This window comes from Triticum urartu, chromosome 3 (assembly GCF_003073215.2).
Source record: "Triticum urartu cultivar G1812 chromosome 3, Tu2.1, whole genome shotgun sequence".
Classification (NCBI taxonomy): domain Eukaryota; kingdom Viridiplantae; phylum Streptophyta; class Magnoliopsida; order Poales; family Poaceae; genus Triticum; species Triticum urartu.
In genome coordinates this window covers 721,566,640-721,580,544 of record NC_053024.1, presented here as the reverse complement: position 1 = coordinate 721,580,544, position 13,905 = coordinate 721,566,640, and positions in this window count along the sequence as shown.

The window sequence follows — 13,905 nt, the reverse complement described above, 5'->3', positions numbered from 1 at the left end:
ATTTCAATTCATCCTCATGGAAAAGCTCTTTCAACCTCATCTCCGCCTCAAGCTTTGCATGAAGCTCTGTGGCTTGAAGAATTGTGGACTCGGCTTTGAGATCCAGAGACTGAATAAGTGTAAGGAGCCTCTCCTTTTCAGCCTTATATATCCCACTAAGATGCTTAGCCCACCCACGCAAGAAACTTCTCAAGTGCCTTATCTTATTCTGCCAACGCTCAATCGCAGTCCTTCCTCCTGTATCCTTAGCCCATTCCCTGGCTACCAGATCCAAGAAGCCCTCTCGTTCAAACCAAGCCATTTCGAACGAAAAGGAATTTTTGTTTCCCATGCAAGTGGCCTCACCAGAGTCCACGAACAGAGGTGTGTGGTCGGAAATACCGCGTGAAAGCGCCTGGACCATAACCAAAGGAAATTTTTGTTCCCATTCGACGCTCGCAAGGACTCGATCCAACTTCTCAAACGTCGGATTTAGCAAATTATTAGCCCAGGTAAACTTTCTACTCGAAAGCTCTATCTCTCGTAGATCCAAGCTTTCAATAATGGTATTAAACATGAACGACCACCTACCGTCGAAATTATCATTGTTTTTTTCTCTCTTCTTCTAATTATGTTAAAGTCACCCCCAACCAGGATTGGAAGCTGCTCAGAACTGCAAATGCGAACAAGGTCTGCCAAAAACTCTGGTTTAAGTTCGGCCTGTGCGGAACCATAAGCCGTCACTAGAGCCCAATTAAACCATTCATCCTTCGATCTAACCCGGAACTTAACTGCAAAGTCTCCCATCACGACACTTCGGACTTCGAGCGAATCACATCTAACTCCAAGTAAGATCCCACCCGATCTTCCTCTCGGACGCAAGCAATGCCAATCAAAATCGACACCACTCGATAAAGTACTAAGAAACTGGGGTGTGAAATTATCTGTACCAGTTTCCGAGAGAGCAATAAAATCCAACCTATGCTCGATAGACACATCTGCAAGAAACCTTCGATTAGCCAAGTCTTTCAGACCTCTGCTATTCCAAAAGATTCCTTTCATATTTCATCATGAATTTTTTTAGTAGTACGGATCCTAGCACTCCTATGCACCACCGATGCAGGATAGATCTTCCGCTTCCACTTACGTTTAGGCTTGTTTTGATTCTCCACCCGGTCCTCACAACCGGGCTCCGTGGACCTAACTACTGGGTCAGCAAAAGTATCAACCTCTTCCTCTGACTCAGGATGGGATGGTGCAAGATCAGCAAAAAGATTATCGAGTACCCTGACCCCCAAAGCATCTATCTCAGAATCATTCATAGGCCTAACTGCAGCTAATTTGATAAAAGATTTATCCTCAGGAAGTTGTTTATCCGCCACTAATACCACAAAAACTATGGAACAGTGTTATTACTGCTAATGGGTAGATGTACTATAGAAATATGAGTACTTTTGGTCAAAAGAAATGCGGGGCTGCTCTTTCTTATTAGTTATCACGCTCACGGTTCCTAATAGATCCCCCAGAAGCTCTTGAAACTACGGTGGAGTCAGTTCCCCGTCAGTAGAAAATGCTTGTGTTAGGCCATCAGACAATTAGATGTAAATATGTTATTCCATCGAGCTTTTCCACCCAGCTTTCGAAACAGTATCAAAGTAGAAGTTATTAAACATGAAACTACCAAGTTACGTATTCTGCGATTATGGTTGTGAAGCTTGTACAGTCTGCTAGATGTCTGCACCAAATTTTCTTCAGACAACAGGATGATGAGTTCAGTGCAAGTATTCAGACTGTAGGGCTAATCATAGACGAAGAATGTTGGACTTATGTGGATTTTCATTACGAGTTTGAAACAAAGAATATTTGTGAAGTTATTATTTTTTATTGAAGTGTAGCGTCACAAAAACAAGTATTGCTAGGGAAGTAACTAGAGTATATGCTACTACTTTTCTAAGAAAAGAGCCTAATAACGACCCAACTTGTGCAATCTACAGATGCTGCTTATGAAATCCGGTATAGAGCCACGCATCTGCAACCATCTATTCGTAACATCAGGTTTGTGTTTGTATCTGCTCTGCCTGCATCATTTCTTGATCATTATGTTATTTCTTGTCATCCTGAATCCTTAATATTATAGCCATACATTCTCTTTTGGTTTAAGAAGATAACACTCCAGTTTCACTAAATGCATTTTCCGTTGAAGTCAGATTCTTTAATAATGCAATCTGTACTATGTACTGGTCTATAATTTCATTTCTTTGGTCATCAATCTTCCTTTTTCCTGAGATTGTTTCTCATAGTGGACATCTCACAAAAAGGATTTGTAGGAAATAGACAAGACTGATAAGCTACATACTGATGTTTTCCGTCATCTTTCCTGTATGTTTCAAGAGAAGTGTATTGCAGCAGAAGATTCGAGGGCGAAAACACAAGGAGGAAAACCGTCTGTTGTGGGGTAGAAACTGTTGCCCCTTAGGCTTTCAAGTTCAAAAGTTCCCCTTACATATATTTTTACTTTTTGCACATGATACATTTGTTATCACTGGGGGAACTGATACTTCCGTATATGGGAATTCTTATCCTTCTGATTATGGCATGCTTTTTAGTCCGCCCTGGTTTAGGTAGTTTGTGTTGACTCCTTGATCCAGCAACAGACTGGATTTATTTTGTCCCAAGATCCTGGACACTTGAATGCCCTTTATTGATCATGTACTTGAGAGACCGCTTTTGTTAGTTTTTGTATTTTTATGCATCTTCTGAGCTTGTGGAACCCATTTATTTTCGCAAAGATCTCACTTGTGCCTGCTAACCTCGGGAACTGTATTTAGGCATATCCCTTGGCCCTCTTATGCGGGTCATTTTACATTTTGCTTTTGCTTTTATGTTAGAATAAGTAATTATTATGTAATCAGAACCATTTTTTATTCCTACGGGATTGTCCTGTATGATAACTTGATAAGGCATGTGAACCTTTTTCTATGTCAAAAGTGGTCAATCCATAGAAGAATTCATGGTCCTAGGCAATGGATGAAATTAGCAGATAGACAAAAGTTTAAGTGCGTAAGGCAAGACTAGCACACCGATGTATAGACCTTCATTTACTTTTAGTACTTCGAATACGTTCATGCCAAAAGATAAACTTTTTTTTAGGATTTAAAGATAAGCTTTCAGATGTACATGGTATCACCCTCTCCTCTGATGACACGAACGCTATATTTGATTTTCTTCAGGAGAGGTTCAAGATTAGATTCAGGGAGAGAATACAGCCATTGTCACACTCAATAAAGTGAAGCAACTGCCAGCCTTGCAAGAGAGGGAGTAGTACAGGCCTATCATACCATGTAAATCCATGAATCGCTCTTTGTAGAATCGCTACAAAATTCATGTTAATTTCCTGCGAATGAATAAGGTCCTATTTTTTTCTACGAATTTCTATTCCCCTTTGTCTAGCCTTAGCAAGGTGGACATGTCTAATAGTATTGTAGGAAGCACTACAACTGTTTTTCCTCAAATGAAACAAGGTCTTTGGGTGCGACTGTAAGCACCCCAAACATTTTTACTTCTTTTTTGAATTCCATGTTATCCTCTATTTCCTTGCTTCGTTTTTATTGGTTGTGAAGCATTTGTTGTTTTCACTAAATCCATGTTGGAAAATCTATATCGTTTTTTTAAATGGGGGACTCCCCGGCCTCTGCATCAGAACGATGCATACTGCCACCTTTATAGATAAATAAAGAGGTTCAACAAGGTCTTACAGTCTGAAATCAATGTAAAGGCAAGCTCATGGAGAGCCACAACGCCAAACACAAATGTCAAGAGGCCACAACCGGCTAGCATAACAAAGATAGTTAAACTAATCGCCTATCCTATTACATGACCGCCAGCCAAACCGATAGAAGATATCCCGAGCTACCATCTCCCAGTGGATGGATCCAGTAACTAAACGCTTGCTAGCCTCCGTCGGAGTGAGTAACGACCACATACGGATCAGCACAGTGGCACGGAAAATAACCTGCAAAAAATAAATATTTGGTGTTCTGTTAAAAGCCAAATCATTTCTGCAGTTCCAAATTGCCCACAACGAAGCACATACTCCTACGCGAATGTGTCTAGCTGTTTCGGACTCTATCCCAACAAGCCACGTTCCAAATAACGTATTGACATAATTCGGAGGAGAAATGTTAACGGCAATGTGCACCCCGTGCCACAACACTTTGGCCAACAGGCAATCAAAGAATAAGAGCTTGATAGTTTCATCCCGATCATAGAAACTACACCTAGCAGATCCTGTCCAGTTGCGCTTTACCAAGTTATCCTTTGTTAGAATGACTTGTTTATGTACAAACCACATAAACACTTTAATTTTCAAAGTAACTTTGACTTTCCAAACATATTTGGAACTAGGAATGGCACTAGAGTTAATGACATCGATATACATCGATTTAACTGTGAACTCTCCAGACCTAGTAAGTTTCCAGCACAACTGATCAGACTGATGAGATAGCTGAACCTCCATCAGTCTACTCACCAAATGGAGCCACGCTTCCCACTAGTTGCCAACAAGCGTCCTCCTAAACTGAATATTAAGGGGAATGGACTGCAAAATCGTTGCAACAAAAGCATCACACCGTTGAACAATACTATACAGAGACGGATACTGAAGCGCCAGCGGCGTTTCACCAAGCCAAGTATCCTCCCAGAAGCGAGTGGTGGTGCCATTACCGACTATAAAGTTTGTCCTATTAAAGAAGACTGCTTTGACTCTCATAAGTCCTCTCCAAAAAGGCGAGTCAGTCGGTCTCACTGTCACCTGGGACAAAGTCTTGGACTGCAGATACTTACTACGTAGAATCTGCGCACACGTGGCCTCAGTCTCAACTGATAATTTATACAGCCACTTACTGAGAAGGCATCTGTTTTTGACTTCAAGATTCTCAATACTAAGGCCCCCCTGGTCCTTTGGTCGACAGATGATATCCCATTTGGCAAGTCTGTATTTTCTCATTAGTTCATCACTTTGCCAGAAGAATCGGGATCGATAGAAGTCCAGCCTTTTCCTAACACCAACTGGGACTTCGAAAAAACATAAGAGAAATGTTGGCATACTCGTGAGCACATAATTAATCAGAATCAATCGGCCTCCATATGACATGAGTTTGCCTTTCCAGCAACTCAGTTTCTTCTCAAACCGATCCTCGATACACTTCCATTCTCTGTTTGTCAGCTTACGATGGTGAATGGGTATACCTAAGTACAAGAAAGGTAATGTCCCCAATTCACATCCAAACAATTGCCTATAAGCCTCTTGTTCCTCCTTGGCTCTACCAAAACAGAACAACTAGCTTTTATGAAAGTTAATCTTCAATCCGGTCAATTGTTCAAATAAGCATAACACCGGCTTCATATTTCTCGCTTTTGCCAAGTCGTGCTCCATAAAGATGATCGTATCATCAGCGCACTGCAGGATGGACACACCTCCATCAACTAGATGAGGTACCAAGACACCCACCTGACTGGCTCCTTTGCCCTGCCTATCAGAATTGCCAACATATCAACCACAATGTTGAACAGAATAGGAGACATTGGATCACCTTGTCTCAGGCCCTTGTGTGTCTGGAAATAATGACCTATGTCATTGATAACCACAAATATAGGGGATCACAATAATTTTCGATAAGTAAGAGTGTCGAACCCAACGAGGAGCTAAAGGTAGAACAAATATTCCCTCAAGTTCTATCGACCACCGATACAACTCTACGCACGCTTGACGTTCGCTTTACCTAGAACAAGTGTGAAACTAGAAGTACTTTGTAGGTGTTGTTGGATAGGTTTGCAAGATAATAAAGAGCACATAAATAAAAGCTAGGGGTTGTTTAGATAAAGAGACAACTAAGTTAGTTTTAGTAAAGACCTTTTTGTTATGAGAAAGTTAGTTGTCCCTAGGCAATCGATAACTAGACCGGTGATCATTATTGCAATTTTATTTGAGGGAGAGGCATAAGCTAACATACTTTCTCTACTTGGATCATATGCACTTATGATTGGAACTCTAGCAAGCATCCGCAACTACTAAAGATCGTTAAGGTAAAACCCAATCATAGCATTAAAGCATCAAGTCCTCTTTATCCCATATGCAAACAACCTACTGATACGTCCATTTTGCATCATGCTTCTATATCGATATTTATTGCATTATGGGCTGTTATTACACATTATGTCACAATACTTATGCCTATTCTCTCTTATTTTACAAGGTTTACATAAAGAGGGAGAATGCCGACAGCTGGGATTTTGGGCTGGAAAAGGAGCAAATATTAGATACCTATTCTGCACAGCTCCAAAAGTCCTGAAACTTCACGGAAGATGTTTTCAGAATATATAAAAAATACTCAGCGGAAGAAATTCACCAGGGGGCCACACCCTGCCCACGAGGGTGGGGGGCGCGCCCTACCTCCCTGCGCACGCCCCCTACCTCATGGCCCCCCTGGTGGCCCTCCGGTGGCCATCTTCTGCTATATGAAGTCTTTCGATGGGAAAAAAATCATAAGCAATCTTCTCGGCCGAAACTCCACCGCCACGAGGCGGAATCTTGGCGGATCCAATCTAGGGCTGCGGCAGAGCTGTTCTACCGGGGAAACTTCCCTCCCGGAGGGGGAAATCATCGCCATCATTATCACCAACGCTCCTCTCATCGGGAGAGGGCAATCTCCATCAACATCTTCATCAGCACCCTCCTCTCAAAACCCCAGTTCATCTCTTGTATCAAATTCTTGTCTCCAAGTCCGGGATTGGTGCTAGTAGGTTGCTAGTAGTGTTAATTACTCCTTGTAGTTGATGCTAGTTGGTTTAATAGGTGGAAGATCATATGTTCAGATCCTATATGCATATTAATACCCCTCTGATTATGAACATGTTTATGCTTTGTGAGTAGTTACGTTTGTTCCTGAGGACATGGGAGAAGTCTTGCTATTAGTAGTCATGTGAATTTGGTATTCGTTCGATATTTTGATGAGATGTATGTTGTCTCTCCTCTAGTGGTGTTATGTGAACGTCGACTACATGACACTTCACCATTGTTTGGGCCTAGAGGAAGGCATTGGGAAGTAATAAGTAGATGATGGGTTGCTAGAGTGACAGAAGCTTAAACCCTAGTTTATGTGTTGCTTCGTAAGGGGCTGATTTGGATCCATATGTTTCATGCTATGGTTAGGTTTACCTTAATACTTTTGTTGTAGTTGCGGATGCTTGCAATAGAGGTTAATCATAAGTGAGATGCTTGTCCAAGTAAGGGAAGCACCCAAGAACCGGTCCACCCACATACCAAATTATCAAAGTACCGAACGCGAATCATATGAACATGATGAAAACTAGCTTGACGATATTCCCATGTGTCCTCGGGAGCGGTTTACATCATATAAGAGTTTGTCCAGGCTTGTCTTTTGCTACAAAAAGGATTGGGCCACCTTGCTGCACCTTATTTAATTTTGTTACTTGTTGCTCGTTACAAATTATCCTATCACAAAACTATCTGTTACCACTTATTTCAGTACTTGCAGAGAATACCTTGCTGGAAACCGCTTATCATTTCCTTCTGCTCCTCGTTGGGTTCGACACTCTTACTTATCGAAAGGACTATGATAGATCCCCTATACTTGTGGGTCATCAAGACTCTTTTCTGGCACCGTTGCCTGGGAGTGAAGCGCCTTTGGTAGGTGGAATTTGGTAAGGAAAAATTTATATAGTGTGCTGAAATTTACTGTCACTTGATACTATGGAAAGTAATCCTCTAAGGGGCTTGTTTGGGGTATCTTCACCCCGACCAGTAGAGCAAAGAGTTGCTCCTCAACCTACTCAACCTACTGAAAATGAAAATGGAAATGTTCCCTTTGAAGTTCCTTCGGGTATGATAGAAAAACTGCTACCTAATCCTTTTTTAGGAGATGGAACAAAACATCCTGATGAGCATCTCATATATGTGGATGAAGTTTGTGGATTATTTAAGTTTGCAGGTGTACCCGGAGATGTTGTTAAGAAGAAGGTCTTCCCTTTATCTTTGAAGGGAGATGCACCGACATGGTATAGGCTACGTGATGATATGGGGTCTTGGAATTACAAACGATTGAAATTGGAATTTCATCAGAAGTTTTATCCTATGCATCTTGTTCATCGTGATCGTAATTATATATACAATTTTTGGCCTCACGAAGGAGAAATCATCGCTCAAGCTTGGGGGAGGCTTAAATCAATGTTATATTCATGCCCCAATCATGAGCTCTCAAGAAAAATGATTATTCAAAAATTTTATGCTCGGCTTTCTGATAACAATCGCACCATGCTTGATACTTCTTGTGTTGGCTCGTTTATGATGAAGACTATTGAATTCAAATGGGATTTATTGGAAAGAATTAAACGCAACTCTGAAGATTGGGACCTCGACAAAGGTAAGGAGTCAGGTATGACACCTAAGTTTGATTGTGTTAAATCTTTTATAGATACCGATGTTTTCCGTAAATTTAGCACTAAATATGGACTTGACTCTAAGATAGTAGCTTCTTTCTGTGAATCTTTTGCTACTCATTTTGATCTCCACAAGGAGAAGTGGTTTAAATATCATCCTCCCATAGAAGTAAAAGTAGCTGCACCTATTAAAGTTGAACAAAAGATTGTCACTTATAATGATTCCATTGTTCCTACTTCTTATGTTGAGAAACCACCTTTTCCTGTTAGGATAAAGGATCATGCTAAAGCTTCAAATGTGGTTCGTAAAAGCAATATTAAAACTTATACACCGCATGAGCAAATTAAAGTTGAACCTGATATTGCTATTGTTAAAGATCTCTTGTCTGATAATATTGATGGGCATGTTATTCAATTCCTTGATGAGACTGCTAGAATTGCTAAACCTTGTGCTAAAGATAAAAACAGACATGTGGTAGGCATGCCTGTTATTTCTGTTAAAATAGGAGATCATTGTTATCATGGCTTATGTGATATGGGTGCTAGTGCTAGCGCAATACATTATTCCTTATACAAAGAAATTATGCATGATATTGCACCTGCTGAGATAGAAGATATTAATGTTACAATTAAACTTGCCAATAGAGATACTATTTCGCCAATGGGAATTGTTAGAGATGTTGAAGTCTTGTGTGGGAAGACTAAATATCCTGCTGATTTTCTTGTTCTTGGTTCCCCACAAGATAGCTTTTGTCCCATTATATTTGGTAGACCCTTCTTAAACACTGTTAATGCTACCATAGATTGCAAAGAGGTTGTTGTTACTATTGGTTTAGATGATATGACTCATGAATTTAATTTCTCTAAATTTAGTAGACAACACTATGAAGAAGAATTACCTAGTAAGGATGAAATTATTGGTCTTGCTTCTATTGCCGTACCTCCTAGTGATCCTTTAGAACAATATTTGCTAGACCATGAAAATGATATGTTTATGACTAAAAGAAGAGAAATAGATGAAGTATTCTTTAAACAGGAACCTATTCTGAAACATAATTTGCCTGTTGAAATCCTAGGGGATCCTCCTCCACCCAAGGGTGATCCCGTGTTTGAGCTTAAACCGTTGCCTGATACTCTTAAATATGCTTATCTTGATGAGAAAAAGATATATCCTGTTATTATTAGTGCTAACCTTTCAGAACATGAAGAAAAGAGATTATTGAAAACTCTAAAGAAGCACCGTGCTGCTATTGGGTATACTCTTGATGATCTTAAGGGCATTAGTCCCACTCTATGTCAACATAAAAATAATTTGGAAGAAGATGCTAAACCAATTTGTGATCATCAACGATGGCTGAATCCAAAAATGAAAGAAGTGGTAAGAAAGGAGATACTAAAGCTCCTTGAGGAAGGTATAATTTATCCTGTTGCTGATAGTCAGTGGGTAAGTCCTGTCCATTGTGTCCCTAAGAAGGGAGGTATTACTGTCGTTCCTAATGATAAAGATGAATTGATCCCTCAAAGAATTATTACCGGTTATAGGATGGTAATTGGTTTCTGCAAATTAAATAAGGCTACTAAAAATGATCATTACCCCTTACCTTTTATCGATCAAATACTAGAAATATTATCTAAACATTTATTAAGGACTTCTCAAAAATCTCTCGACCTCTGACTAATTTATTACAAAAAGATATACCATTTGTCTTTGATGATGATTGTGTAGAAGCATTTGAAATACTTAAGAAAGCATTGATCTCTACACCTATTGTTCAGCCACCTGATTGGAATTTACCCTTTGAAATTATGTGTGATGCTAGTGATTATGCCGTAGGTGCTGTCCTAGGGCAAAGAGTTGATAAGAAACTAAATGTTATTCAATATGCTAGTGAAACTCTAGACAATGCTCAGAGAAATTATGCTACTACCGAAAAGGAATTCTATAGTGAGTCGTATTATTTGCTTGTGATAAGTTCAGACCTTATATTGTTGATTCTAAAGTAACTATTCACACTGATCATGCTGCTATTAAATATCTTATGGAAAAGAAAGATGCTAAACCTAGACTTATTAGATGGGTTCTCTTGCTACAAGAATTTGATTTGCATATTGTTGATAGAAAGGGAGCTGAGAACCCCGTTGCAGACAATTTGTCTAGGTTAGAAAATGTGCTTGATGACCCACTACCTATTGATGATAGCTTTCCTAATGAGCAATTAAATTTTATAAATGCTTCTCATACAGCTCCATGGTATGCTGATTATGCTAATTACATTGTTGCTAAATTTATACCACCTAGTTTCACATACCAGCAAAAGAAAAAGTTCTTCTATGATTTGAGGCATTACTTTTGGGATGACCCACATCTTTATAAAGAAGGAGTAGATGGTATTATTAGACGTTGTGTACCTGAGCATGAACAGGAACAGATCCTACGCAAGTGTCACTCCGAAGCTTATGTAGGACACCATGCTGGAGATAGGACTGCACATAAGGTATTGCAATCTGGTTTTTATTGGCCTACTCTCTTCAAGGATGCCCGTAAGTTTGTCTTATCTTGTGATGAATGCCAAAGAATTGGTAATATTAGTAGACGTCAAGAAATGCCTATGAACTATTCACTTGTTATTGAACCATTTGATGTTTGGGGCTTTGACTATATGGGACCCTTTCCTTCCTCTAATGGATATACTCATATTTTAGTTGCTGTTGATTACATTACTAAGTGGGTAGAAGCTATTCCAACTAGTAGTGCTGATCATAACACTTCTATTAAAATGCTTAAAGAATTTATTTTTCCAAGGTTCAGAGTCCCTAGATATTTAATGACTAGTGGCGGTTCACATTTTATTCATGGTGCTTTCCGTAAAATGCTTGCTAAATATGATGTTAATCATATAATTGCATCCCCTTATCACCCACAGTCCAGTGGTCAAGTAGAATTGAGTAATAGAGAACTCAAATTAATTTTGCAAAATACTATTAATAGATCGAGAAAAAATTGGTCCAAGAAACTTGATGATGCATTATGGGCCTATAGAACTGCATATAAAAATCCTATGGGTATGTCTCCGTATAAAATGGTCTATGGAAAAGCATGTCACTTACCTCTCAAACTAGAACACAAGGCATATTGGGCTATTAAAGAACTCAACTATGATTTTAAACTTGTCAGTGAGAAGAGGTTATTTGATATTAGCTCACTTGATGAATGGAGAACCCAAGCCTATGAGAATGCCAAATTATTTAAAGAAAAGGTTAAAAGATGGCATGACAAAAGGATACAAAAGCGTGAGTTTAATGTAGGTGACTATGTATTGCTATACAACTCTCGTTTAAGATATTTGCAGGAAAACTTCTCTCTAAATGGGAAGGTCCTTACGTTATCGAGGAGGTCTATCGTTCCGGTGCCATAAAAATCAACAACTTCGAAGGCACAAATCCGAAGGTGGTGAACGGTCAAAGGATCAAACATTATATCTCAGGTAATCCCATAAATGTTGAAACCAATGTTATTGAAACCGTAACCCCGGAGGAATACATAAGGGGCACTTTCTGGAATGTTTCAGACTCCAAAAAGGAATAGGTATGTGGTACGGTAAGTAAACCGACTCCAAAACAGTTTTTAAGGCAATATTTCTCCGTTTCGGAATATTTAGAAAAATAGAAAAATAAGAAGTAGGCCGGGAAGGACACGAGGCCTCCACGAGGGTGGAGGGCGCGCCCCCATACCTCGTGGGCACCTTGTGTGCTCTCCGGACTCCGTTTTCGTACACGACACGTATTTTGGTGGGTAAAAATTCATTATATAATCTCCCGAAGGTTTTGACCCCTGTATCACGCAAATATTTTCTGTTCTTGTTTCGAGCTGTTGCTGCTACATATTAGAGCAAGATGTCTTCTCAAGAGTCAGTTGGGGAGAGCCGGGTGTCTCATCCGACATCGGAACCAAGGACAAACAGCGATGCTGACCACTTTGGGCCAGCAACGGAGGAAGAGATGGAGGCTGATTTGATGAGGATAGATGCCATGGAGGATCAAGAAGTCACTTCTTGCTTCCGAGCTGGGTTCACGATGGGAGAACTACTGAGCTCAGCTATTCCAAATTCGGTTATCCCTTCCGATGTTAGATTTCTTTCTTACGAGAATATGAAAAAAGAGTGTCACTGGTTCTCCCGCAGCTATGCAGCACCCTTGGGTGCAGGGAGCTTTGGCTGTTACAGGAAAACTTCGAAAGGAAATAATGGACCTCAAGCAGCAAGTCAATAAGCTCGAGGAGGAGAATTGTATCCTGAGGGGCATCATCGCCAAGAATATCACATCACCATCCCCGAAAAAGGAGACATAATCACATGGGTATAGGCACTCCCCTTGGCAACTGCCAAGCTTGGGGGAGGTGCCCCGGTATCGTATCACCATCACTTTTATCCCTATCGTTTTCTTAGTTCGATCCTTTTGGTAATATCTTGATCTAGTAGAATAAAATTTTTCAGTATGATCTAGTTGTGAGTTTTGCTTTATTATCCTTCTATGTAATCGAGTCAGTGAGCTATATAATAAAGATTAGTGTTGAGTCAAGGGCTTGATTATTTTGCCATGATCCTAAGTGAATAAAAGAAAAGAGAAAGAATAAAAAGAAACAAAGAGATCATATGGATCTTATGGAGAGTAATGAGCTCACATAGAAAAAGTATGATGAATAAAAGTTGTTGAGGGTTGACAAACATAGTTTTGGTCATCGTTACAATTAATAGGAAGTAATAAAGAAAGAGAGGTCTTCACATATAAATATACTATCTTGGACATCTTTTATGATTATGAGCACTCATTAAAGTATGACATGCTAAAGAGTTGACGTTGGACAAGGAAGACAACGTAATGGGTTTTGTTTTCTTACATCTGAGATAAATTATATTGTCTTGGATCCTCCAACATGTTGAGCTTGCCTTTCCCCCTCATGCTAGCCAAATTCACTGCACCAAGTAGAGATACTACTTGTGCTTACCCTTAAACCAGTTTTGCCATAAGAGTCCACCATAGCTACCTATGGATTGAGTAAGATCCTCCAAGTAAGTTGTCATCGGTGCAAGCAATAAAAATTGCCCTCTAAATATGTATGACTTATTAGTGTGGGAGAAAATAAGTTTTATACGATCGTGTGATATGGAAGAAATAAAAGCGACAGACTGCATAATAAAGATCCATATCACAAGTGGCAATATAAAGTGACGTTCTTTCGCATTAAGATTTTGTGCATCCAACCATAAAAGCGCACGGCAACCTCTGCTTCCCTCTGCGAAGGGCCTATCTTTTACTTTTATCTCCTACCTTGCATAAGAGTAATGGTGATCTTCACCCCTCCTTTTTATATTTTATCCTTTGGCAAGCACAATATGTTGGAACGATCCTGGTATATATGGCTAATTGGATGTGAGTATTCATGAACTATTATTGTTCACATTACCCTTG